General features: G+C 39.3%; 1 protein-coding gene and 1 non-coding gene across 2 annotated transcripts in view; one reads left to right on the forward strand and one right to left on the reverse strand.

The window, feature by feature from the left end:
• kcnq1.2 (potassium voltage-gated channel, KQT-like subfamily, member 1.2) overlaps window positions 1-27911 on the reverse strand; it is a 136922-nt gene that overhangs the window by 28190 nt on the left and 80821 nt on the right. The gene's annotated exons all lie outside the window — the stretch shown is intronic.
• Window positions 17722-17794, forward strand: trnat-ugu (transfer RNA threonine (anticodon UGU)). The gene has a single exon. It is a non-coding gene; the product is annotated as a tRNA-Thr (tRNA).

Here is a 27911-nt window from a genome sequence, read left to right on the forward strand (position 1 = left end):
TTTCACCCCGACGGAGGCTCCCTACAGAGGTCACGGCAGGTCGCGTTGCCGTCCGTGTCAGGGCCGGCACCTGGATCACTGGACTTACAACTTGCATGTGTGCGTTTTTGAGGGGGAGGCCATGGGGGTTGGGGCGGGGGGGGGGGTCTCTGTGGAGTAGAAATCAGCCACTTAGTTGAGCCTCCCACCCCCTCACTTACGAAGCTTGCTACAACAAGAGCCCGAGGTCAACTTTCACCCTTTCTCGCATTTGAGCCCTTCGTATAAGCCCCGCCCTCCGTAATGGGAGGTGAACAACACGCCATTGGAGGGGGGCGATTGAAATAGTGCCCGTGTTGTTTGCTCGGAGGAATTTATGGGGGTGCTCGCCACAGTTTCTTCTGTGTCGCCTAGGTCATGCACATGCACAAAGATTTAATCTTGAATTGAAATAAAATTAGAATAAAACATGAAAAAGTGTCCAATCATGTACCAAGTAGTATTGGGTACTTAACCCAGTTTGATATGATGCAATTTGAGTGCCTTAGCCCCCCCTTGAATTTATATATATATATATATATATATATATATATATATATATATATATATATATATATATATATATATATATATATATATATATATATATATATATTTTTTAGGTACGCCAAAAAAAAAAGATGTATATATGATTTATACATATTTATTTATTTATATTATTTATATATTTATATATATATATATATATTTTTTTTTAGGTACGCCAAAAAAAAAAGATGTATATATGATTTATGTGAGCGCATATTTTCCACAGAATCAAATTTGCCACTCATACAAGTTGGCGGGGATTCAAAGGTAAATAACAGATGAGCACTTTTAAAAGTGTGAGTAGGCACAAAGAGAGCAAAGCCAGTCAAGTCAGCTGTAATTGCACGTCTGAAGGCAAGCCGTAATTAAGTACTTTGGCGCTGGCAGCGAGCGAGTCCGCACGCAGCTGATAATCAAAAAAGCTTAAGAAGGAAAAACAATTATGCTTAAGCAAGCGTCACCGACGTCTACGCTGACTATTTATAGCAATATTGAGGAACGCAGGAGCTTTCTTGCTTGTGGTTGCGTTTTGCTTTTAAATGGTACAAACTGTACGGAGGAAATTTCACATATAGAGAAAAATGATGATGACTTTCACAAAAACTATAAGGCAACATTTTTTTCAAACGCGGGAATGCTTCTTAATTTAATGCTTTGCAATGCCGTGAGAGCAACAGGAAATTTGTCTTTTCAAATTAAGAGCAAATTAATTGGAACCTATTTTTTTTCTCAACAGATAATTGTAATTATCTTTGACGATTAATTTGGGCAAATTAAAATGTAACACTAAACAGATTAAGCCTGTTTTTTTTAAATATAAATAACTACTGACTATCTGCTTGCTGTTTTAGTTTATTGCCGCTATACAGTACAGAGCTTGTATCCATTTTTTTTTTCTTTTTTTTGGCTCATTAAGTCAAGCAGAAAAACTGTCCAATCATATTACAGGGAATTAAGGTTGCAAGTGGCCGCGACCCAGTGTAACTTGATATTCAAGTTGAAAGTCACTAATACGCAGTGTTGCTTTAAGGATAAAACCATTAACCTGATCCCTTCGCCTGCCGAGTCGTCCTCCTGCAATGGTGTGTGTGTGTGTGTGTGTGTGTGTGTGTGTGTGTGTGTTTTCCAAAGCGTATCCCTTACCCTGTCATCACATATGACAGCAGTTTGAGCCAAAGGCAAAAGAAAGGAATCCAATTTGTGCCCTTCGCGGCACGGCTGTCGCACACGGGTCGGCGCGGGCCCAAAAAGGTGAGCGCATGCACGCCGGCGCGCACACATTGAGAGCAATTTGAACCGGCGTGACACACCTGAGGGCAGACACACACTGATGGCTGAGCGCCACAGACAAACGCTGATTTGAGAGAGTTTGCGGTTCTGTTATGGATGACATCTGGCTGTAAGCGAATCTTTGGCAATGTGGATGCGCAGGGGCACAAAGTTATTGACGGCACGCACTCACTCGCCGCAATCTGCGGTCACCGCTGAAAACTGATCGAAACGAGACAGAGCTCTGTCATTATAGGGGACAGATTATAATACAACATTGATTTTTTTTTTGTTTTATTAGTTGGGTCTTCCACAAATGAAGTGTGAGCTTTTTTTCTTCTAATGTGCCTGTGAGTACTGCTAAGACAGAAAGAAAGAAGGAAAGAAAAATGAAAAAAGAGCGAAAGATAGAAAGAAAGAGAAAAAAGAAAAAAGAAAGAAACAAAGAAGGAACGAGAAAGATACAAAGGAAGAAAAAGAGACACAAATGAATGAGAAAGAAAGAGAAAAAAAAGGATAAAAGAATATAGGAAGACAGGGAGAAAGAGAGAAAAAGGAGAGAAAGAAAGAAAGAAAGAAAGAAAGAAAGAAAGAAAGAAAGAAAGAAAGAAAGAAAGAAAGAAAGAAAGAAAGAAAGAAAGAAAGAAGAGAAACAAAGACAGCGAAACAAAGAAAGAGAAGCAAAGAAAGAGAAACAAAGAAGGAACGAGAAAGAAAGAAAGAAAGAAAGAAAGAAAGAAAGAAAGAAAGAAAGAAAGAAAGAAGAGAAACAAAGACAGCGAAACAAAGAGAAGCAAAGAAAGAGAAACAAAGAAGGAACGAGAAAGAAAGAAAGAAAGAAAGAAAGAAAGAAAGAAAGAAAGAAAGAAAGAAAGAAAGAAAGAAAGAAAGAAAGATAGGGAAACAAAGAAAGAGAAACAAAGAAGGAACGAGAAAGGGAGAAAAAAGAAAGAGAAAGTACAGCAAAAGAAAGAAAAAAAGGAGAAAGAGAAAGGAGAAAGAGAAAAAGATAGGAGAAAGAAAGAGAAGCAAAAAACGAGAAAGAAAGAAAGAAAGAAAGAAGAGAAAGAAAGAAAGAAGAGAAACAAAGACAGAGAAACAAAGAAAGGGAAACAAAGAAGGAGCGAGAAAGGAAGAAAAATGAAAGAGAAAGTAGAGCAACATAAAGAAAGAAAAAAAAGGCGTAAGAGAAAAAGAGAAAGGAGAAAGAGAAAAAGAGATAGGAGAAAGAAAGAGAAACAAAGGAACGAGAAAGAAATAAAGAAAAAGTGGAACGAGATACCGGATCTACACCAAATGTAAAGTACGGTTTCACAGAAAGTTTCACAGAAATCCTCCTTGTAACAAATAAAAGTGCCTTTTGACAGATTTATGTAACCCTAATTGGTATCTCGCTGATGCCGTAAACCTGAACGACAAGCAAAGGAGTGCGAGCGTACAAAAAGTCCGAAGGACACAAATCAACCGTACCCTTATAATAAAACCCGGAAAATAAGACAGACGATGATTTAGCGTGGAACTGAATTTACCGCCGTTGAATTGTTCGATTATAACTTTTGAGTGCGTACGCCTACAGCGAGTCACGTCCTCAAGCCGACGTGCCGGGACTGAGCGAATTTTTGCAGATCGGCGCAACCGGATCCGACGGCCGGGCGCATCAGATGGCCGTCCCGCTCGGCGTACCTGTCAGATGCTACGCGGCCGCTCGGGCGGCCTTTGCCCCCACCCCGCGCCTCTTTATCAGGATAATGAGCGCCATTTAGGTCCATTATGGGCTGACCCCGAGGACTTTCTCCGCTGCTAAGCGGAGGCCTCGCGCCACTGATGGACAGCCCGAGAGGAATGCCATACCGCAAGGAATGAAGCTGCAGGGGACAGCAAAGGCAAGACAAAAAAAAAAAAAAAAAAATCAACTGGAAACTACCCAGGAAATTCCGAGCAACATGTAGGGCAAACTCAGACCCGGTCGCCACAAAAAGCAGGTGTCAAACCCAGACCACGTAGGCGAGAACTGGCAAAAAAAAAAGGGTAGCACTATTTATTTGTTTATATTTATTATATATATATATTATTTATATATTTTACACCACGTTTGAGTCCCGCTTGATGTCGATTCGTCATGAAGAAAATTGATTTGTATATCATGAAAGTGATATGAAAGTTAGCTACATTTTGTGTTGCATTACATATAACATGAACTACATTTTTTTATGACAAGCTATAAATGAAAAAACTACACTTGCTGTCAACTAAAAAAAGAAATCGCATCTACTCAGGGCTCAGGTAACAACCAATTATGGAGGACATCATAAAAGCTCAACTTGCATTTATCACATGACCAAAAAACTGAGCCATGAGCCCAAGATAAAATAAAATGATGAAATTGTGTTTTTAAAGCCAATAGGTAAACAACAACAAGTTTTTATTGCTAAAATTGTAGAAATTAAGTTTTGTATTCTATGTATGTTTCTATGTTTTGTGTTTCTATGTATGTAAAAACAGCTACAACAGCAAGAAAAAAATTCTAGCCAAACTAGCCAGTTAGCTTGATGTTCTAGCTAGCTAGAACTTCTACGTAGCTAGCTAGCTAGATAGACGTTCTAAGTAGCTAGCTCACAAGATAGATGGATGTTCTAGCTAGCTACAGTAGTTAGTTTTATGTTCTAGCTAGCTAATGTTCTACTTAGCTAGCTTGCTAACTAGATGTTGGCGTTAGCTAGTCAGATGTGATAGATAGATAGATAGATAGATAGATAGATAGATAGATAGATAGATAGATAGATAGATAGATAGATAGATAGATAGATAGATAGATAGATAGATAGATAGATAGATAGATAGATAGATAGAGATAGATGCTTTATGTAGCTAGCCAGATGCGCTACCTAGCTAGCTAGATGTTATAGATAGATGTTATAGATAGATGGATGGATGATGGATGTGTTCAGTAGCTTACTCACTAGCTAGCTAGATGTTCCAGAGCGCAAAAACGGAAACACGGGGGCTCTGCATAGGCCGTGACAAAATATGCGGCAAATAGTTGGCCTCATATACTAAACGCACAGATTCCCAGCCATCGGTGCATAGAAACGTCGGGGTGATAATCCACAACCGTGCAGAATGCCACTTCTTGGCTCAGTCTGCTTTTTTTTTTTCTTTCCTAATGAGTCAACAGAATTATAATCACCGTCGGCCGATTGCGAGTCGCTAACAAGCTCCTCTTTGTTTGCGGCATCCCACCAAATTGCTTTGGCGAGTCGGCCGCACCGGCGGGATCGGGAAGGCCTCCAAGGCTGTGCCCCGCTCATTACCCTCGGCGCAGGGCGTAATTTAGCGCAAGTGCATAAAAATCATGCGGCCATCTTTCCAAACAAAAGAGCGGGCCGAGGTCAGCGGTGGCGGGAAGACGGGTCGGCCCGGCGGACTCCATGGGAATTGTCAGTCAGCTGTCAGCGAGAGTGCGGCGGAATCGGACGGGAACGGCCGGCCGACCGCAGAAAAACGCTCATCCGCACACATAAGCTGTATTTTCCATGTTATGCTCTATTTAGCTTGTTTAGCTTGACTTTATTTGCCCAGACGTCTCTGGGCCAACTCTATTTTATTGACATTGCCGGATTTTTACGCTCGGCAAACGCAGATGTTGAAAGGTTGCGACGACTCGAGCCCGCGTCGCGTCGTGTCCGATTCGGGTCAAAGGCGACGCTGGAGATTTTTCAAGACATGAAAAAACAGAGTGCAAGTGAAAAATTCAGGTAGGACGCCGTATAACCCGGACAAAACACGCACAGAGGCCGTTTTGCTCAAACATGTCATATTCAAAACATTTTACATGAAAGTGTGGAAAGTCATTTTTGTTTTAAATAATAGGTGAATTACTTGTAAATAAAAGAAACTTATTTACAAAAAATCCATTTCATATCTGAGTTTGGTGATGCGCACAAATAGTTTGTTGGATTTTAATCATTTACGTCTTAATTAAATAAAATTATTTGTGTTAGCGGTGCTGGATAAGTATATACATAAATGTAATTGTAAATAGACGAGTGGAATTAAGGATACATATTTTTGCAGCACAACAAAATTAAAAATGATACTTGCTAACTCGATGCTAATCACTAGTTCTATAATATATCTGAACATTTCTAGCTAACAAAAGTGACAATAAACAAACCTCAGTTTTAACTTACATATTACCCAGAATATTTACAATATACACAAACATAAGTTCCTCACATTAAAGAGGAAATTCCTAACATAACATTTGGTTTATGTTTCACAATAAAACACTACAATAAATTAACACAAGCTAACGTGCTAATCGTTAGCGTAAACGCAAACTGCTAACCTGATGCAAAATCGCTTGTTGGGATGTTAGCTTAAATGCTAGCTGCTAACTTGATGCTAGATCACGAGCTGCTAACTTGATGCGAGATCGCTAGTTATCGCAAATGCTAATCTAAGTAAACATATTTTTAGCATCTCTCCCAAACAAAGTTAAATTTAACAAACCTCATCTCCTCCCGATTACATTTAACATGAAACATGAACAATAAACACAAATACTTGGCAAAGAACACTAAACTACGGCCAGTTTTACATAGGTTTGTTGGAAGATACTAAACAGGAAGTGACTAGCGAACAACCATCTACTTTGCTTTAAACGATAAAACACAACTTTACATTTACAAAACAAAGCAGCTCTGTAATCATAGAAAGACAAAATAAACATTATATGATTGTAAGTATATATACATTTATTATAAACAAAAAGCTACCGGGGAAAGTACCAAAATTATTTTAGTCCTGTACTTTTTATTTCTTCTAATATTTATCATTTTTTATTTTTAAGAACCGGTCCGACATTTAATATTTGTTTGTTTTTTTTGTGGAAAAATATGTATTCATAATTAAGTTATTTCCTTTCGATAACAGATTTGTTAAGATTTGTGAATTGTTTTTCCCGCTTTAAAACCTATACACTAGATGCAGAGAAACCTGAAATTTGAATGTTATCTAACAGACAAAATGGTTTAGGATTTTTTTTTTTTTTCTTTTTCGGAGCATTGCAACGCTAATGAAATCCTTACTGTCTCTTAAAGGCGGACAGATTTATAGCGACGATGGGCAAGCGCTTCTTTCATGGTGGCTTTTCAAATTAGCTTGAGTACAAAGAGAGGGCGGGGTGCACTTATGGTTTTGAAGGAGCAAAGAAAACAAACACGAGTCGGGATTGACGGCGTTGATGTTCGTCGCTCAGAAGAAGCCTTGTTGACTCGCATGCGCGCGCTTTATTTTCTTGGCTTTGTCTCCTGCAAAGAGTAATCGTAACAGCCTTAAGTGTCCCATTTTTTTTTTTTTTTTAACGAGCCACATTAGTGTTTTCCATCAAGCTGTAATTACAGCCCATTCATGAAAGCGGGAAGGGGGTTGCGGGGGCACTCCGGGCCTTAGAAAGTTGTGAATGGAAGCTGCTAGCTAGCGCTGCATTATGGGAACATTTTGCGGGAACTGCCATCTATTGATATGCTAAGTGTAGACGCAAACATACAAGTGAGACAAAACACAACAGGTCCTATACAAAGACGGACTTTGATTACCTTACATTCGCAATTGATGGGCAATTTATACAAATCGTTGATTGTTTTCTGTAAAATTTTAAGTCATTTCTGTGATTTTCTGTCATTAAACGTTCTTTTAAATCAACCTGTTTTTTTTGCTGAGCTGTGATTGGTCATCACATAAACCCCGAGCACCTGTGATGTCATCACATGAGCCCCAAACACCTGTGATGTCATTTTCAGTCGACGGCTAGTGGCAAAATGGACGCCTGCTAAGAAGAATTAAAAGAGATGGATTTTGCTAACTGATTTATCAAAACAAAACATAATAATTAGAAGGATGTGTTTAGACTAGTGAAGTATTGACTCATTTACAGCTCATCACATAAGCCTTAAGCAACTGTGATGTTATTTTCAGGTGACGGCTCGTGGCAAAATGGACGCCTGCTGAGATGAATTTAAAAGGTTGGATTTTGCTACCTAATTTTAAAAAAAAAAACATTATTAAAAACAAAACATATTCATTCAAAAGATGTGTTTAGATTAGTGAAGTATTGACTCATTTACAGCTCATCACATGAGCCCCGAGCACCTGTGATGTCATTTTCAGTTGACAGCTAGTGGCAAAATGGACGCCTGCTAAGAAGAATTAAAAGAGATGGATTTTGCTAACTGATTTATCAAAACAAAACATAATAATTAGAAGGATGTGTTCAGACTAGTGAAGTATTGACTCATTTACAGCTCATCACATGAGCCCTGAGCAACTGTGATGTCATTTTCAAGCGACGGCTAGAGGCAAAATGGCCGCCTGCTGAGTTGAATTAAAAAGGCTGGATTTTACAAACAAATTTATTAAAAAAAACAAAACAAAACATTTATCAACAGGATGTGTACGAGTGAAGTACTGACTCATTTACAGCTCTTGAACAAGATCAAGATCAAATTTAGCATTAGCCAACGTAATAATACAATTTTGTCGGTCGGATTCTCTGCGTGAATTACCCCCAAACAACAAAAAAACAAACAAAAGCAACAGAAACCTATAGCGTTACCGTATATTTCTTATCTGGTTGGACGAAGAGTCTAGTTTTGAGTCTTTATTGGACGAGTCTAAGTCGAGCCGCAAGTCTCAAAAATCATCAATTAAAGCCCCCTTCTCATTGAGAGGGTGAATACTTGCAAGCCTCGGTGGCTTGGACGCACAATTTCCGTTGAAACGGACGGATGAAAGCACATTATTAATGCTGGTTACGGATGGACGAAGGCAACGCGTCTCGCCTCAGCCGCCGCCACAGTTGACGGCGCCCGCTTTGTTTCCCACCTCTGCGACCGCGGGTAAATCGCGTGAGGCCTCCAAAAGGGCTGATTACAGTGTAGGACACACACATAATGACACGGGGTTGAAAGATTTAGAGGAATGTCTAATTGGGGGCTTGTGCTGCAAAGATGACATGCCGTCATCCTGCTTCACTGCGCCATGATGTGTTTATTTCCATCACCCGCTGCGCTAAGGACGGTCGCTTTGTGGCGTAAACATTTGTGCGAGGTGTCAGTCACTTTTTTTTTTTTTCGCTTTGATTGCTGTGACAGTGACATATTCAGACTGAGTTTCATCATTTGGCTTAACTCAAACAATGCCAAAGACGGATTTTTACGTTTTTCAAGAGTGCGGATGTTCAATCCCAGGTAGTTAAGTGTTTTTTCCCATTTTTTTAAAGTGTTTGGCTGTCCAGCCTAAAAACGGCTGGTACTATATGAATTAAGTGCTAAAGTACCGTATTTTCCGCACTATAAGGCGCACCGGATTATAAGGCGCACCCTCAATTAATGACATATTTTAAAACGTTTTCCATATATAAGGCGCACCGGATTATAAGGCGCGCCTTCAATTAATGACATATTTGAAAACTTTTTCAATCACAATATAGTAATACTCAAAGTAATAACTATAATAACTCAAATAATAACTCTAAACTCTCAATAGCATAATAAGTAAATGTCAATATGAGCAACCTTGTTCAACTGTAAACACACAAAAGAAACAGGTAAAGTTTACTTTATCACTTCATTCCCCATCTAGGAATCCCAATCTCAATATTGATCCATATATAAGGCGCACCTGATTATTAGGCGCACCATTAGCTTTTTAAAAAATATTAAGGCTTTTAATGCGGAAAATACTGTAATTATATTTTTTTAGGTAATCAACACATTAAATCTCAAAAGTTAATACGCAATCAGCCCAAATGCATACACTGACAGAATTCCGAGTCTGCGATCATGCATGTAAACAATAAGCCTGGGCCACTGTTTTCTTGAAGCTCAAGTCCCGCTGGTCAATCATTACAATTTTTAAAACGCAATAAAAGGGTCCACTGTATCTCTCGCACACATACAAAACAAACAACAGACAAAGATTAGATTAGAAGGTATGAGTCGGTATCGTTCAACCGTACCCCCCTCAAAGCTATTTCTCGATGTCATGCGAGATAAAAATCTGCAGGTGAATTTAGCCTCCAGCTCCGTTTAAAATGTAACCAAAGGCATTGGATTTGGAGCAGGTTAGCTTGCATATCATATTAATGGGTTTTATGCGGCACATAAAAGTTTTATGAGCGGCGCAGATAACAACTTGCGCGTGGCTGATGGTAAATGTTTGTAGCTTGTTTGCACTAAGCCGCAGGATCGTATTTCGAGGGGATCTGAGTTTCTGGAATGAAGTTATGACAGTTTGGATAACAGAGTTCGATGAACCGCCAGATTCAACTGTCTCGGCTGATCCATTTCAGTTCATACGCTGTCGGAATTTGAACGTAATCAGACAAATTCTGTCAAATCATGAATGCAAAATGAAAGCGTGGAACCGGAACAGTTCTGGTCATTTTCTGTCGTCGCTAGGTGGCGCTGTGACTGCTTGAGGAAAGTAAGATGATTCACCACAGAAAGGGGAGTAGTTGAGATTTTAACGGGGTTTCTTCAGGTGTCAGCAAATATCATTACAAGCTTTTTAATGGCACGGTATAATGTTCTTTTCAAATTAAGAGCAAATGAAGTGGGAAACACATCAATGCTTTAATCCTCCTGATTTTATTTACAGACACGAATACAAAGTAACACAAAGCAAATTCCTATTTTGAGTTTTCTCCGTGACCGTATCACTTGTTTTGAAGGGTGAATTCAGATTGTAGTAAATTCAAAAATTAAAAAAAGGTATATGTAATAGTATGTAATAAAATAATGCTTATTTTACTTTTTTTTTTTTTAACTAAAATTGAGTTTAATAAAAACCCCAAACTTTTTATTAAATAAAAACTTAAATAAAAAGTCAATTATTTGTGTCCAGTCAAAAAAATCTGTCTTTGTTCATGTATGTATGTATTTATTTATTTATTACTGGCAAAACCGATTGACATTATTAGCGGAGTTCTCAGTGAAAATACTAATGAAGTAACTTAATTTGTTCCCATTAAAATGAAGTAATCAGAAAAGTAACTGTACCTTTTAGAATAAAGTAATTAGTAATTAGTAAAAGCAGCTAAAATACTTTTGAAAGTAATTAAAATGAAGTAATCAGAAAAGTAACTGTACCTTTTAGAATAAAGTAATTAGTAAATCAGCTAAATTACTTTTGAAAGTACTTTTAAAGTAATCAGTAATTTAAGTGGCTTCCATTTAATCTTTTCCGACTGTTTTCAAATATTTTCTTGGGTGTGATTTGTATCCTTTTTCTCATATTACATTTAAACTCCTGTGTAATATTTCGACCGTTTTGTGTCATTTTCTTTCAAATGATTCTCACGGTATTTTAGCCGATGGATGGCACACGGTAATGCTAACCCATATGATAGTGATAGTGTAAAGCAACCACGCCCCATAGTATAAAAAATAAATAAATAAAAATAAAAGCTTTGCTATTTCAGACATGGTGACAAGCCATCAAAATCTCAAGGTTGAAAATGACCAAAATGGTCCTGAAATGGTTTGTTCAAACCAAAATATCAAAATTCCTGTGCTTTTCCAAGCATGCTTTTTTTTTTTTTAAATACTGTTTTGTATTTCCTGTTTTGTCATGACTACACCCTTACATTACGTTGCATACATTCCATTTTAGTAGAAGTGGGAAAAGGATTTTACCATGCAATGCAAATCAAAATTTCGTACGTTTAAACGCGCGCGTTGGTGTCAAATATAATCTTGAGCTAATGCTGCCCACATGCCGCTAAGAGGTTTACTTCTCTTTCTGCTCGGTTCCCCTCTTTTTGTGTAAGAGGCTTGATGTGTGTGTGTGTGTGTGTGCGTGTGTGTGTCAGCGTTTCCCCTTCTAAGCTTGTCACACTACATCTTGTGATACGGCATGCACGCAAGCGTGACTGCATGCCCCTGCGAAGGCGTGACTCAGCTTCTTTTGGACTTGAGTTAGCAGATCTGCACTAAAAAAAATAATAATAATGAGGAACATGAGTACTAGCTGTAAGAAAAGTATTTTGTTTCTACCAAAATATCAGTCGAAAAAATGAGAGAGGCGATGAGGGATTAGCTCGATTTTGTTTGTTTGAATTCCCTTCAATGATTGTGGCGTCATGTAAAATGTAACAAAAATATGTCAGTGGTTATCAAATTAGAGTACGAGTTCTACATAAAGTACGGAAAGATACTTCAGAGGGTACGTGAGATTTTAGCTGCATTTTTGCAGATATTTCAGTGTTTTATATGGATGTGCATCGTCAATTTACTGGCTAGAAATAAAACAGGCGATGTAGCCCTTTTTCTTTCAAATTGAGAGCAAATTACTTTGAACATGATGCAGCATATTGCGAAATTATGTCATAGGGACTCCTTTGTTAAACGTTTTATGACTTCAGTTTGGTAAGTAACCAAATGTGCTTCGTCATTAGTGATGCAATTTTTGGGCTGGAAATAAAACAGGTGATATAAAATTGTATTTACTTTCAATTTAAGAGCAAATCACTTTGAACATGATGCAGCATATTGCCAAATTATGTCATAGGGACTCCTTTGTAAAACTTTTTATGACTTCATTTTGGTAAGTACTATCTAGATGTGCTTCGTCATTAGTGACGCAATTTTTGGGGCTGGAAATAAAACAGGTGATATAAAATTGTTTTTCTTTTCAAATTAAGAGCAAATTAGATGGAACACGATGCCAACTATTGCTAAATTTTGTCATAGGGACTCCATAAAGAACACATTTGTGAGTTTATTTTCAAATTAAGAGCAAATAAATTGGAACATGGTGACTCCTTAGTAAAACATGAAACTGTATGTCCTTATTTTGGTATATTAGCAATGCACATTGTCAATACTGACGCAGTCTTCTGGCAGATGAGCTCAAAAATAAAAGATGTTTAAACGATCTCTCTGGATTCAAATGCATGCAAATCGCTCTGTTTCAAGCAATTTTTTTAACCGAAAATACGCTATAGCTCGAAAAAATCTTTTAAAAAAACGCATCTGTAGCGACAATCATTGTATCATCAATGCAGCTTCAAACTATAAACTTGCTCATTGTATGTGCCTACTTTAACTGGAAGACGTGTACGCGTGTATCCAAGCGAGGTCCCCACTAAACGTAAAAACATGAACGCAAGAATACACGTGTGTGAATAGTGACTCAGAGGTCAAGCCGCATGTGTGTGTTTGTGTGTGTGCGCGTGTGTGTGCGCATCGCCACGACCAGCAAACCTTGATGGTGGCTGGGAGTAATCAGCGGCTGGCCAGAGCGCGTGTTAGCTAGCTATTAGGCCGGCCCGCCAGATGCGGCGTGGTCGAGCGGGCCCTAACCAAATGGACACGGGCCTTTTCGCGCCGCTCGTCGTAAACTATATGGACTGTCACATCCTGTCGACAAGACTTTTAGGATTTGTGTGTGACGTTCAACAACGTATGGAAAATTGCACGCGCGTGTGCTGGCCGTGTTCATTTCCCGATCGAGACTCGGCAAACACTTTACACGAGTGCTTTCAAACTTGTTTTTTAATTTTTTTTATTGTCTTTACTCAACGCCAAAAAATAAATTTGTCTGTTTTACTTCTGGCGCACCTGCCGAAAAAAAATGACAATATTCACATCGTGCAGCCAAATAATACTTGATAAAAATAAAGTTATGCAATGTTTCACAAAGAAGTCATTATATTAAAAAAAAAACACAATAAGTTGTTTCCTGTTCCAATTAATTTGCCAAAAAAATAACATTGTCTGTTTTACTTCTTTTTACTTGTTTTACTTCGAAAAAAAATGCCAATAATCACATCGTTCAGCCAAATAATACTTGATAAAAATAAAGTTATGCAACGTTTTACAAAGGAGTCATTATATTAATAAAAACACAATAAGTTGTTTCCTGTTCCAATTAATTTGCCAAAAAAATAACGTTGTGTTTTACTTCTGGCGCACCTGATGAAAAAAAAATGACAATATTCGCATCGTTCAGCCAAATAATACTTGATAAAATTAAAGTTATGTAACGTTTCACAAAGAAGTCATTATATTTAAAAAAAAACACAATAAGTTGTTTCCTGTTCCAATTAATTTGCCAAAAAATAACATTGTCTGTTTTACTTCTTTTTACTTCTTTTACTTCGAAAAAAAATGCCAATAATCACATCGTTCAGCCAAATAATACTTGATAAAAATAAAGTTATGTAACGTTTCACAAAGAAGTCGTTATATTAAAAAAAAAAAAAATGTTGTTTCCTGTTCCAATTCATTTGCTCTCAATGTGAAATTCAGACCCATACTTGCAAATGTTTCTTATTCACACACACACACAGCACAGACGCGTCTTCTTGTGACCGAAGCGAACAGGTGCGTCAGAGCAAACGTGTGCGTCGACGTGTCAGACGGCAGCCGCCGCACTCCGTACGCGCAACGCATTCTTCCTCAGCAGCTGACGGGAAATTCCACCCGGTCTCGTGAGGATGAAGGTCTGCCCCAACGTATACAAGGCGCAGGTAGACGTACACGCACAATTTGAAGCATCCAAAGCATGCGCGCACAGCAATAAAACACGCACGCGCACAGCAAAGTGCGGGCGAGGGACAGCGAGGACACGCCAGGCTGTTATTCTAAGTGCACGCTGGCTGAGTGGACTGTGTAATCTCCAGGGTGGAGTCCATATTGGGTTTCTGGCTAATTTACCGCTTTTTGGCCCACTTGCGTGATTTTCGCAGGAGAGAGTGCAAAAAAACGGTAGCCGGGGGCCAACCGGAGGGAGGTTGCGGCTCCTTCACGTTGATTATATGACTTGTATTGCGGTGTTATTATGGGAGGTGTAGTCACCCTCGATGGCGAGCGGGGACAAACAAGACTCGGTGTCCAACCTGAGGCACCGGGGCCAGTTCGGGCCCGCCGCATCGTTTTAAGTGTCCCCTAAAAAAGTCCTTGTAAATGGCGAGTGTAAGTGAAATATTTTCAATTTTTTTCAATGATGTACCCCATGTCATTTTTTTCAGCCAAATATCATAATATAATATAATAATATAACACAAAGACAAAAGAGAATACTGAAAGTAGCTGTTTGGTTTCTGGCTGTTCTGCCAGTAATAAATTGAGTCAGTTATGACAAGAGCACCATCTATAGGAATGAAAAAAAATCACAGGTTGTTCATGAGGCTTCGTTTTCCCATCACAAGGTTTTACACCATTTGATGATACCAAGAGGGGCGAAGATGACCCCAGGAAAAGGTTTTCGCCATTGAAGTGTAAGTACAATAAAATAAGGATTGGCATCATTTTTCTCTAAATTTCAGGCATTTTGATGCACTTGGTTATTTTTTTTCTGCTTTAGACTAACCTGTAATTTGTATAAACGCTGTAAAAAGTAGTTCATAGTTGATTTTGTTTCAAATAATAAATAAAAAAACAAATTTTACATATAATTTACATATATACGTGTGTAAAAATATATAAAATATATATATAAAAACTGTATGATTATACTTAAAATTGTTATCAATGATCCATTTCAACCTTAATATTAAATTTGCTACGTTTTGAATGACAGGCCCACAGAATGACCTTGTTAATATAAGTATAAAATAAAATGTAAAATAATAATAATAATAATAATAATAATAATAATAATAATAATAATAATAACCAATTTTACTTGTCTACAACTGTTGTAAACGGAGTAAAGAGTACGTTAAGGTAAAAAAAGTTCAAATAAATTGGCAATACTGTCTTAGGTTTTGGCCAATGTCTATTGGTTTACAAGCAGAATTGCCACATCCAATATGGCCGACACACTAATGACCAGAAAACCTTCAACCTTGCGACTATACAGTATTTTGTCCAACCTTTCGATCTTTTACATCAAAGGGAAAGCATTGAAAGAAGGCACTACGAAGCTGAAATTTCACCCTGAAGGTGTCAATTTGTCAATGTTAATTATACAATACCAGTAGTGGTAAAAATGAACCCAAAAATGAACAAAATGCTGCACAAGGCTTAAATAATGTGTTTTATCTTGGACTGGCTTCAGTGGAAATACTTCAGGCAGGTTTTTTTTTTTTTCTTTTCAAGCCCAAAATAGAAAAGGTATGTGGGCCGCTCTCAAGAATCCCAAACAAAACCAAAATATGCAACCGCACCTGCTGTGAGTCATATTTACAATCGGAGCAGGAATGCGGTCGGCGACGAAGTGATAACAAGAAGATAAAGTAGAAACAGCTACAGTATAGTGCATTAATCGTGCCAAACAAAATAATAAACAATTGAAATGAAATCGTTATGAGGAGCATTAGAGATTTAGATGACTTTTTCAAAGAAATGAAGGGAAATAATTAGCTCCGTTATAGCTCGTTTCCTACGACATAAAATTTACTACCGGTCAAATTAACACATGAAATAAAAACACGCAGCGGCACTTAATTACGTGGCGCTAAAGCCACGCTCGCGTGATGCTTAAGAGGCGTTTTTGGACGCCATCTGCCGAGTTGTCATGCCAACGAGCGGGCGGCCCGGCCCGGCGCGTGACAGACGTCAGACGGCCCATCTGGTTGGCCGCCGAGCCCCCCGGGTGGGCGGGGCCGCACGCAACGCAGCATCTGCATTCCCACAGTAGTCCGAGTCAACAATCAGCGCGCCCCCACCTTTCTGAAACTTTATCGGGGGTGGGGGAGGGGGACCGGTGGAGAGCGGTGCAGCTGAAGCTGCGGGTTTTGGCGTGGAGGCCTGGTGCCAATGTCAAGGTGCTGAGTGAGGCAAGATGAAGCGCCCCTTAACACACATAAACACGTTTGTACGGCCGTACTAGAGAGGACATCCATCGACGTCGTGCATTTCCTAGCCCCTAACCCAAATCTCAACCATCAGAAAAGATTTCCCAACCCCTTACCCTAACCCCAACCAAAATACTTCAACCTATACTCTAAAAGCAAGCCTCGACCCGCAAAAAGTGGTGTGAACTCGTGGGTCCCCACAAGTGCAGAAGGTCCCCACAAAAGCGGTTTCCCAGCATGTTGCAAAAACTAAGGGTACACACACATTTTTGGCACATTCAGTGACGTAATTCATTCCCCAACTCCTAACCCTAACTTTAAGTATCGGAAATGAATGCCTAACCCGAACCTTAACCCTAACCCAATTCAAAGCTATACTCAAAAAGCAAGTTTTTACCCTCAAAAAGAGGTCTGAATAAATGAGGACTGGCCTGAATGTCCTCACTTCTCCGTAAAGTTCTCACTATGTCGGTAAGAAGCCCAAATCGGTTCCTACAAGTATAGCCTTACGGGAACATACACACACAGACGGGAATTTTTCTGTTAGTACTCTAAAGAGAACCAAAATCCACTTCCAATCTATACTCGAAAAGCTAGTCTTGACCCTCAAAAAGGTCTGAACTTGTCACGTCCACCAAAATGGTCCCCATAAGTCCAACAAGTCCCCAGAAAGATGGTAAAACCTGGGATTTTGTCTCCACTTTGTATTAAAAACCAAAACACACACACACACACACAAACACAAAACACGTGTTTGTACGGCTGTACTTGTGGGGACATCCATTGACGTATTGCATTTCCTAACCCCCTAAACTTAACCATCAGAAATGATTGCCCAACGCTAACCCTTACCTAACCTCAACCCTAACACAGTTCAAACTTATACTCTAAAACCAAGTCGTGACCCTCAAAAAGAGGCCTGAACAAGTGGGCGCTGCACTTCTCCAAATTGTCCTCATTATGTTGGTAGAAAATGTAAAGTAATTCACACAAGTATTCACACAGGGGGCCTGCTGAATTTTTCTGATACTTTTAGCTTGGTTATAAAATAAAATTTGGCCACAGTACATCAACATCAAGGCTTCATAGCTCAGTGGTTAGAGCACTGGTCTTGTAAACCAGGGGTCGTGAGTTCAATTCTCGCTGGGGCCTACCATCGTTTTCTTTCACAATTTACTGTTTCATCATTTACTGCAGGGTTAATTTCCCAAAAGTACCCACAATGACCAAAGTCTCGGAAGTTGATTTTGTACTTTTTTGTGCCTTAGTTCCCGTTTCAGTTTTTCTTTTGTTTAAAAAAAAAACTTAAACAATATATTTAAATAGCATAGCATAGGAAAATAGCAAGGTAAATAAATACGCAATAGAAAACTGCATGGTCATAAAAAAAAAATCTGGATAGAGTGAAGCCACAATTATCGAATTACCGTTACCGATCACACGATCGGTACTTGGGCCCAATCGCATAATTTTCAGCTGGTTGGAATCATCAAAAAAAAAACAGGCCAATCGGAGGGGACCACTTGGTGAAATAAATTTTAGAGGGAAAAAGATGAAAAAACAAGACGCGATCGAAGACTGTTAAGCAGTCGGTTCATTTTTAGAATAAAACTGAATGTTCCACTGTGAAAGTTTTGCGTTTTTCTCAAAACTCCTCAGCTACGGAGTTCAAAAATTTGCACAAAAAAACCCCCCAAAATTTCGACATCAATACAATGGACAAGAAAAAGCACAAAAATGGAGATGGGAAATTTTATCGTGCGCCTTTTCTATTGGCTCGGACACATTTATTTACTTCCTGTATTACGTTTTTTTTCCCCAAAAGTTTTTGCCCCGTGCGCCGATTCACTAGCCAACATCAGTCAGTCTGACTGACCAAATCTCACAAACAAAAACGCATCGCCAACAACCCCCAAACATCTCCGACATTACGGCGATGGTATCAAAAAGTCCCGTACTCGGATTAGTGTATCCTAAATAATGACTCAACTCTGTCTCTGTGTTAGCGTATATTGCGTTCTAAAACCAAACCAACACGAAAAACTCCTTGGGTTCGGCGTCCGTGAGAAGATAAATCACGGTCGCACATCTTATCTGGGCGCCTTATCGCGCAGACTCCAGCCACTCCTCTCTGGTCTTCTGGACAGGCGTCCTCCTGGTGCGAACCGGGAGATAGGACCCGACAGTCGGGGTGCCCTTCCTCGTCTCGTCTTTATCTGTCGGGCTTATCGAGCCGACTGGAGCGCAGACGCGGTCGGCCTCCCGCTTCCTGGCCGCTGAGTCACGGACGGGACGTGTCAAGATCACCCCGGCTGTCTCACGTCTTTATCTGCTGTCCTCTCAAAACAAGTAACGCCGGGGAGGTCGCGACTTTTGCCAGACTGAAAAATCCTAGTGTGCAAGATTACTATACATAAAATTGATCTGGTATGAGCTGGTTATGGACAATATACTATTTCAAGTCATTAAAAAAAAAGAGGAAAAGGTAAAGGTAACTCATTCACTGCCATTGACGGTTAAAGACGTCAAAGACTTCTTGTGTTGAGTTTGCATGTTCTCCCCGTGGCTGGGTTCTATTCGGACACTCCTCCCACATTCCAAAAACATGCATGGTAGGTTTATTGGACAAACTAAATTGTCCTTAAGTATGATTGTGAGTGTGAAGGGTTTGTTTGTCTCTGTGTGCCCTGTGATTGGATGTCAACCAGTCCAGGGTGTCCCCCGCCTACTGCCCGAAGACTGCTGGGATAGGCACCAGCGAGCCAGGCTAAATGAAATGGATGGATGAAAATTTAATCCTAGAGCCGTTTATCCTACAAGGGTCACAGGCTCGCTGCTGCCTATCCCAGCAGACTTTGGGCATTAGGCGGTGGACACCCTGGACTGGTTGCCAGCCAATTGCAGAGATTGCACCCAATCACACCTAAAGACAATTTAGTACGTCCAATACAGCTGCCATGAATGTTTTTGGAGTCTGAGAGGAAGCCGGAGAGCCCAAAGAGAACCCAGGCATGGGGACAACATGCAAACTCAACACATGAAGGCCAAAGCGAGGTGGATTTTAACACGGGTGCGAACTGTGAGGCGGAGATCATGAAATGAAGGTTTCGCAAAACGCTCGGGCTTTCCCTTTGAAGTGAAATGTTTTTGATGTAAAGATCAAAGGATCGGACAAAAATAATGCACACGGGTTAAACGGACTGGATAAATTTGGTCCATCTTCTGATGGATCGGCGATAGGTCATTATGTTTTTTAAACTGGCTGATTGTGAAAAACCCGACCGAGCAGAGTCGGTGGATCTCCACGGCCGAGGAGAAAGCCTTTAAGTGGCTGCTACAAGATGCAGAGAGAGATGCTGGAAGTGTACGACATGATTTAGATGATAGGCGGACTACAGACCTATAATCCTTCATTCAAATGAGAATGCACATGCTCTGACAACAAGAGGGAAAAAAAAAAACGGGGGAGGGGGGGGGTGAAAAAAAGCCCAAAAAGCAGCAAAGAAGCTGGACTAGGAGATGGAGATGGAGCGAGCGGCCAGACTCGCAGACTATCCGTCTCTGGCTTGTGGGAATGTGGTGAAGACACAGTAGTGGGCAAAGGCCCGGCTCTGAAATTAGAGAGTGGCGCTAAGAGAAGGGAGCCGGAGCCAAAGGCCGTCTGCCAGGAGCTGCGTCCCCGGCGCGTTGCCCCCGCCGTGATTTACGGCGAGGCCGCGCTCCGGGCCGCACGCTATCTGCATGGCGTGTCATGGAGTGCCCGTGCGGCATGGAGGGTGGAAAAATCCCCGCTGTGACAAAGACCAGTTCTGCTTCACGATATCTGATCCAGATGAGGACCAAGTGGGGGAACTTGTTTTAGAAAGGGTTAAAAAGTGATGTTGAAGTTCAAATGGTCGCTCTTTTTAACCCCTGGGTGTCTGGGGATTTGTCACTAGCCCGCCATTATTATCACCCAATTTGGGCCACCGTACCACCGGTTATACTCAAATAAATTCTGCTTGAAGCATTGCCACATAACAAGTTTATCTATTGTGTTAGCATTAAGCTAGCTGACTGAGGCGATGTTATGTGGTTATTTTGACTGTATTTTCACATTAAAAATTAATTACCGTATTTTCCGCACTATAAGGCGCACCGGATTATAAGGTGCACCCTCAATTAATGACATATTTTAAAACTTTTTCAATCACAATATAGCAATATTCAAAGTTATAACAATAATAACTCTAAACTCTCAATAGCATAATAACCCAATGTCAATATGAGCAACCTTGTTCAACTGTAAACACACAAAAGAAACAGGTAAAACTTACTTTATCAATTTAATCCTCATCTCAGAATCCCAATCTCAATATTGATCCATATATAAGGCGCACCGGATTATAAGGCGCACCCTCAATTAATGACACATTTTACAACTTTTTCCATATATAAGGCGCACCCTCAATTAATGACAATTCAAAACTTTTTCCGCACTATAAGGCGCACCGGATTATAAGGCGCACCCTCAATTAATGAAATATTTTCAAACCTTTTCAATCACAATATAGTAATACTCAAATTAATAACAATAATAACTCAAATAATAAAACTCTCAATAGCATAATGACTCAATGTCAATATGAGCAACTTTCTTCAACTGTAAACACACAAAAGAAACAGGTATAGCTTACTTTATCACTTCATTCCCCGTCTACCAATCCCAATCTCAATATTGATCCATATATAAGGCGCACCTGATTATAAGGCGCACCATCAGCTCTTTAGAAAAAATCAGGTGCGCCTTATAGTGCGGAAAATACAGTAAATAATATTTAATCCACGGGGGGAAATTTTGACGGGACTCGCGCTTTTTGAGTGCCATCTAGAGGAGCAAAAATACATCAAAAGTGCTTCGCGAGGCTTCATTTTCCTATCGCCAGTAACATCTGCCGAGGACCCTCAGCGCGAGCAACTCCCTCGCCGGCCGAGCGAACAAAACAAAAGCGTTGCGGGCCACTCGAGGCAGGAAAGCGCAGGATTGGAAATCAGGACAAACAGGAGGAAGCGCAAGGTGGTAGCGCGGCGGAGCTCGGCAAGGCCAAGTCTAGACATGCCGGGAAGGTTTCTGCATGCGCTGGTCCGCGCCGCGGGTCAGCGAGAGTACCCATGCCGCGTTCCAGGATTCGAGCGCGTATGTGCGAGTGTGCGTTTCCTATGCCAAGTTTCCTCTCTTTGTTTAGAGCGGCCCGGTTAGTCTGGCTCCCCGCTGCGCATGCTATGGCCAAACACACACATATATCAAAAGACATCACAACAACGAGGCAGGATGCTTTGGTGGCAAAGAGGTGCTGGGAACAAGGGGCGAAAGAGGGGACGTCCATTTGGGAATTCGTCTGAAAAAGTGGCGGAAGATTGGCACGGGGCCACGGAGCCTTTCAGATGAAACAATGGCGGCCTCGGCGGGAATATGATGCGGGGAAAGCGTCGAAGCGCGCATGCGACTGACCTGTCGCAATCTGCGCAACGTCTCATTGTTTGCTTAAGTTTTTTAAGTTTTTTACTTCTTCCTACTCTTTTTTTGAACTTTTTTGAATGCTCCTATTGCTATGTTTTTTTTTAAAATCTTTGTTAAATTATTATTATTGTTTATTCATGCAAAAAAGGAATTGTATATAGTTTTTTTTAAATTTTGTTTGTTTTGCTTGATTTTAAGATCAAAAATAAAGTTTTTCATATCATATCAGATCATTCTTAACCCTTTGTAGTATTACGTCCAATCCTTTGATCTTTATATCAAAGGGAAAGCACTCAAAGAAGACGCTAGTGAGCTGAAATTTCACCCTGGTGGTGACAATGTGTCAAGGTTACACATGGCAAGACCACTTTGTTATCACAAAACCGAATGTGCCAAAATGATCCAAAAATTGTCAAAATACTGCACAAAAAAATGTCAAAATACAGCACAGGGTTAAACTCAATTTTCAATTAAATTTTACAATAATATGCTGAATTAATCGTTTGATCGTGGCCCTTCAAACATCGGCCAAAAATGAAGGACCAAACGGCTGATATTTGCCCCTGATTTCAACTTTTTACTTTTAAGTGCAACAGTTGTAAACAAGTAACACTAGTGTCATTATTTACTACACATAAATCCACACCATAGAATTGAATACATAAATATATATCATGAAATTTGGTATACATATATATATATATATATATATATATATATATATATATATATATATATATATATATATATATATATATATATATATATATATATATATATATATATATATATATATTAGGCACACTTTGCTTGAATGCATTTCCAGCCAGAAAAAAGTGCGCTGGATGACCCAAGCACTTAATTCCCACGACGCGTCAACGTTAGCTTATCCCGGCAGTTAGCATGACCTGAACAATGGCGCGATGACGACCACGCACCACCACCAACGCGTGGCGGATCGGTTGAAGCTAGCCAGATGAACAAGGAGACAACACCCGGTCAACATGTGCGCGAGAGCCTGTAAGCGTTTGTATATTTACGTATCTTCAAGTATCCACTTTGTCGTGAAACATAAATATGTATATGAGCCCATGTGTGTTTACTACGGCCTTGTATCCAAGGCCTGGCCCCGGCTTTTGAGTAGGAGGGTTTCATCGGGCGCGTCCGCGCACACACCGTGCCCGCTCCTCCTCCCGGCCCTGATTACAGAGCTGAGGGGCCCTAAATGCCTTACAGATGGACTCCTAACAAACAGCCGCTCCTCAAGTATTCCCACTATTTGGCCTCGCCGTAATTTACAGCATACTTAGCTAATTGAGACGCTATTAAGGTCGTGCCACGCATTCTTCAGTCCCAGGGCTTAATACGCGTGATATAAGCATAATAATGTGAACCGTACAATGTGTGTGTTTGCTAATTCGGCCTGAGCGATTCCAACCGCAGAGTGGATGTGATTTATGGTTTTATGGTCCATGTCATGTACAACATAGCCACACAAAAAACAAGCGGTGCTGATTCTATTACGGCCATTGGGTAAAATAGAACACTTTGGATAACATTTGTGAAAGGAAAAAAACCCTATATATATATATATATATATATATATATATATATATATATATATATATATATATATATATATATATATATATATATATATACACACACTACAAAACACATTTTGTCATGCTATATACTATATAAGTAGGTTGTAACGTCTTAATTTCGACATTTTTAAGACTATATTTTAAAATCTATTTTGAACATAGCCATTGATTCGCATCTGTTCAGTTCTATTTCATAGTTGTTCCATAAATTGACAGCTTGAACAGATACGCACATTTGATTTAACGGTGTATTGCCCCCTGGTGGCTAGTAAAAAAGCAACTGCAGATAAGCCGCATTGGACAATAAACTGCAGGGCTCAAATCATGAGAAAAAAGTTGCGGTTTACCAAGTGTTTTTTTTTGTTTCCTGTACAAACAGAAGCAACCAAAATCTTGTTTTGTTTAGTTTTTTTTTTCCACTACAAAAGTTTTAATGTTATACCTCTGCACACCCCAAGAGAAAAGCGCAAAATAAAGTCGTAATATTCATTTTCATTCTGTACATTTAGGTTTTTTTTTTTTTTTTAATGTTTTTACTTGGAACTCCAAAATAGCCATTTAAAAAATACGACCAGAAACATGACTAGAAAACGTGCTTGACCAGAATAATCTCATATAACTCCACAGAAAAACGTCTTTTCACCACTTCAAACTAATTCTTTCATGGTTTTCTCGCCTCCCCCTGTAGATTTTTCGTTTTCACCAAGTGCTCCCTTCCGATTGCCCCTCACCCATCTATAAGCATCTGATTCCGTAAATTTCAACCCGCGATCGGAAAAGACTGTGCTATATGTGCTGTAAGTCACTATCTTCTCAGCCAACCGGTTTCTAACCATTATTCATTCAAAGCGTAGTTTATTACAACATAAGCTAGCTTCTTTTTTTATAGGTGCTGTTGTACTTTATATAGCAGCCATTGACATGCGGCGACCGGGCCGCTCATCACCATGCGAAAGCATCTTGTTTCTCGTAAAAGTGAGCGACACAGCGCAAGCACCGGCCTTGTCTCGGCCCTAAAGCGGGTCGGGTTGTGAAAGGCCAAGTTGAAGACTCGGACTATTTGAGTTGCTCGCCGGGGCATTTTTCATCGAGTGCGTGTGACAGAAAGATAACAATCTGTCGCGGGGGGGTCATCCGTCTTCGTTTCCAAGCCGCTCCTGGAGAATTCAAGCCGGAGAGCGTTGGGTGGGACACATCGGCGATTAATCAACTCCGCTCATGCGTCTTTGTCCCGCTGCGATAAATCATTGTCCAATCGTTGCGCTGGGACACACAATGGAGGAGACGCCGTTTGTCCATGTAAGATAAATTAATCTAAGGGTTGACATCCTTGCGTAGAGCGGCGCGAGAGTAGTTAACGTCTGGCATTTAAACAGGATCGCGATGATGGAGAATTGTCAGCGATGGGAAAAGTTCGGAGAGTTTGCGCTTATTATTACGGAAAAACTAAGAAGCTATGTCGAAAACTCTGAAGCGGTGTCGTGAAAATTTGCGCGATACTTTCGATGAAATTGACAGTTTTGAAGCGCGGAATACAAAAAAAAACACAATATTATGCTGTGAAAGTGTGTTTTGTGCTTTTGTCAAAATAAGGCTTCAAGCTGTGGAGTTTGGAAATTCATAGAATAAAGCAAACAACAAAATAAGATTTTCCACGTTATTTCCGACAAAAATTCACGGTTTCGTAGAGTGAAATAAAAAATAAAACCAAATGCTATGCTGTGAAAGTGTGCTTTGCGTTTTTCTCAACAATCAGAAGCTATGGAGTTCAGAAATTCATAGAATAAAACAAATAAACAAAAAAATCCATGCTATTTCCTACTAAAATTCATTGATTTGTTGCATGAATTACAGAATTAAACCAAATATTGAGTTTTGAAAGTGTGTTTTCCTCAAAAATCCGGATTATCAGTGCTATGGTTTTCAGAAATTCATAGAATAAACCAAAAAAAACCCCAAAAACAACAAAAAATTTTCGACAAAAATTCTGTTTTGTAGCGTGAAATACAGAACAAAACCAAATATTAAGTGTGAAAGTGTGTTTTGCGTTTTTCTTCAAATCTGGGCCATCGAGTTAGAAAATGTGTAGAACAAAACAACCCAAAATAAATACATCAATAATTTCCCACATTATTTTCGATGAAAATTCACTGTTTTGTAGTGTAAAATATAGAATAAGACCAAACAATATGCAGTGAGTGTGTTTTGCTTTTTAATCGAAAAAGATTATATGTTAAACATTTTTCTAATGCCAACTCCTACGTTAACAATGAATCCATCAATGCTAAATTCAGAACTATGAGATGGAATGAAAACAATTGACTGCTTAATCCATGTTCCATAAATGTAATAGTAACCATAACACCACGTTTAAATTAATTACGAAATCGTTATATGAATGTAAATCGTAATTGTAAAACGTTAGCTGTAAAGTAAATGAAATTGTAATGGAAAGTAAAGTAAAGTTTTACTTGATTTCCCATTTAATTACCTAATTATTTCCTTGTTTATTTTTCTCCTTTATAAGATCTCAACCAATCACTCGTAAGATTTCAGCCACTTCCGCAAGGCAGCCCGAGCCATGAGAACACTGCGGCAGAGCAGCCGACTGATTTCACCCAGCTATTGGGAAAGCTCCTACTTGAGAGTGAGTCAACTGTGACACCAGGGCTTGCTGCGTGTGTCATTAGGTTGACGTTTACGAGAAGCGGGCGGGAGGTGACGCCGCCTCTGGGAGGTTAGGAAATCACCGCAACCTTGCTGGAGCTCAGCAAAAGCTCCAGCGCACTTCAATCCTTGCGTAAGATGTAGACATTGATTGTAAGGGGAAATATCTTACAACACATATGTAGCAGGTGTTCTAGACTAGATCTTCTAGAAGCCAGCAGGCATCCGGTTTACCCACCTGCTGCCTGGGGCCAAAAAGGAAGGCACCCCTTTTTTTTCTTCCATCTAACAAGATTTCTGTCACCATCAAAACAAGAAACTCACACAACAAGGAAGGTGTAAAGAGTCGTTACAAACATGCAAGCTAGCTGCTCTCATTCAGAAGTATAGTGATTGAGGAAGTAGAGTTAATAATTAGGTAAATGACTATATAGGTAAAGTCAGTAGGTTAGTAAATAAGTAAATAAATAATCCAATAAGTAAAGAAATTAGGTAATGTAAATATATAAATATGTATGTAAGTAAGTTAGTAGGTAAGCAAAAAGTATATAAATGAGTAAATAAGAAAAGTAAATAAATTAAAAAGTAAATAAGTAAGTAAATAAATACATGCTTAAGTGTGTAAGTAAAGTAAATAAGTAAGTAAACAAATAACTATCTAAGTAAAGTAAATAATTAAGTGGTTAAGACAAGGAAGTAAATAAGCAAGTAAGTAAATAAATAAGTACATTAAAACACAGGTAACGTAGAATAAGTTAGTTAGAAAGTAAAGTAAGTGACAAATAGGGTTTGTAAAGTAAGTAAAGTATTTAAAGTTGGTAAAGTGAGTAAAGTTAATAATTAAGTATATATTAAAAGCAAGTAAACAAGCAAGTAAGTTAACAGATGAGTAAATTAAAATATAGGTAAAGTAAACAAATACGTTTGTAAGGTAAGTCAAGTAAAAAAGTACATAGGTATGTATGTAAGTAACGTAAAGTAAGTGAAGTAAGTAAATAAATACATTACTTACTTTCCTTACTAACTTGGACAAAACATTGCCCTTTTATTTTGTAAACACACACTATAGATGACAACTCCACAAGCATCATCCCGCTGTGAAACGCAAACAAACAGCAGGGCAGCGACACACTTCTCACACCCTATGATTTGGGCGTGGAAAGAAAAAAAAAAAAAAAGTGGCACAAGCACGCACCGGTTCAACGAGTACAAATGCCACAGTGGCAAACTGGCATCAGGGCAAACACAAAAAAAAATATTCATATACGTCGCAAATTGTCATTGTGTGGTGAAAACATCTGGTCAGTTTGATAATTTTACACAAATCATTAACGTTAGTATGTCCCATAATTGTTTAACTCATTTATAGAATTTAAACCTGTTTAAAGTGCAGAGATGATCCTAACTAAAAACCATTTTTCTTGGAGACCTCTTATATCTGAGAAGAGTTGTTAGACTCCGCCCCTTTTCAATACTTGCAGCGTTATGTTGCCTC

The sequence above is a fragment of the Hippichthys cyanospilos genome, chromosome 6 (genome assembly GCF_059441005.1).
Source record: "Hippichthys cyanospilos isolate Australia breed blue-spotted pipefish chromosome 6, RoL_Hcya_1.0, whole genome shotgun sequence".
NCBI lineage: Eukaryota > Metazoa > Chordata > Actinopteri > Syngnathiformes > Syngnathidae > Hippichthys > Hippichthys cyanospilos.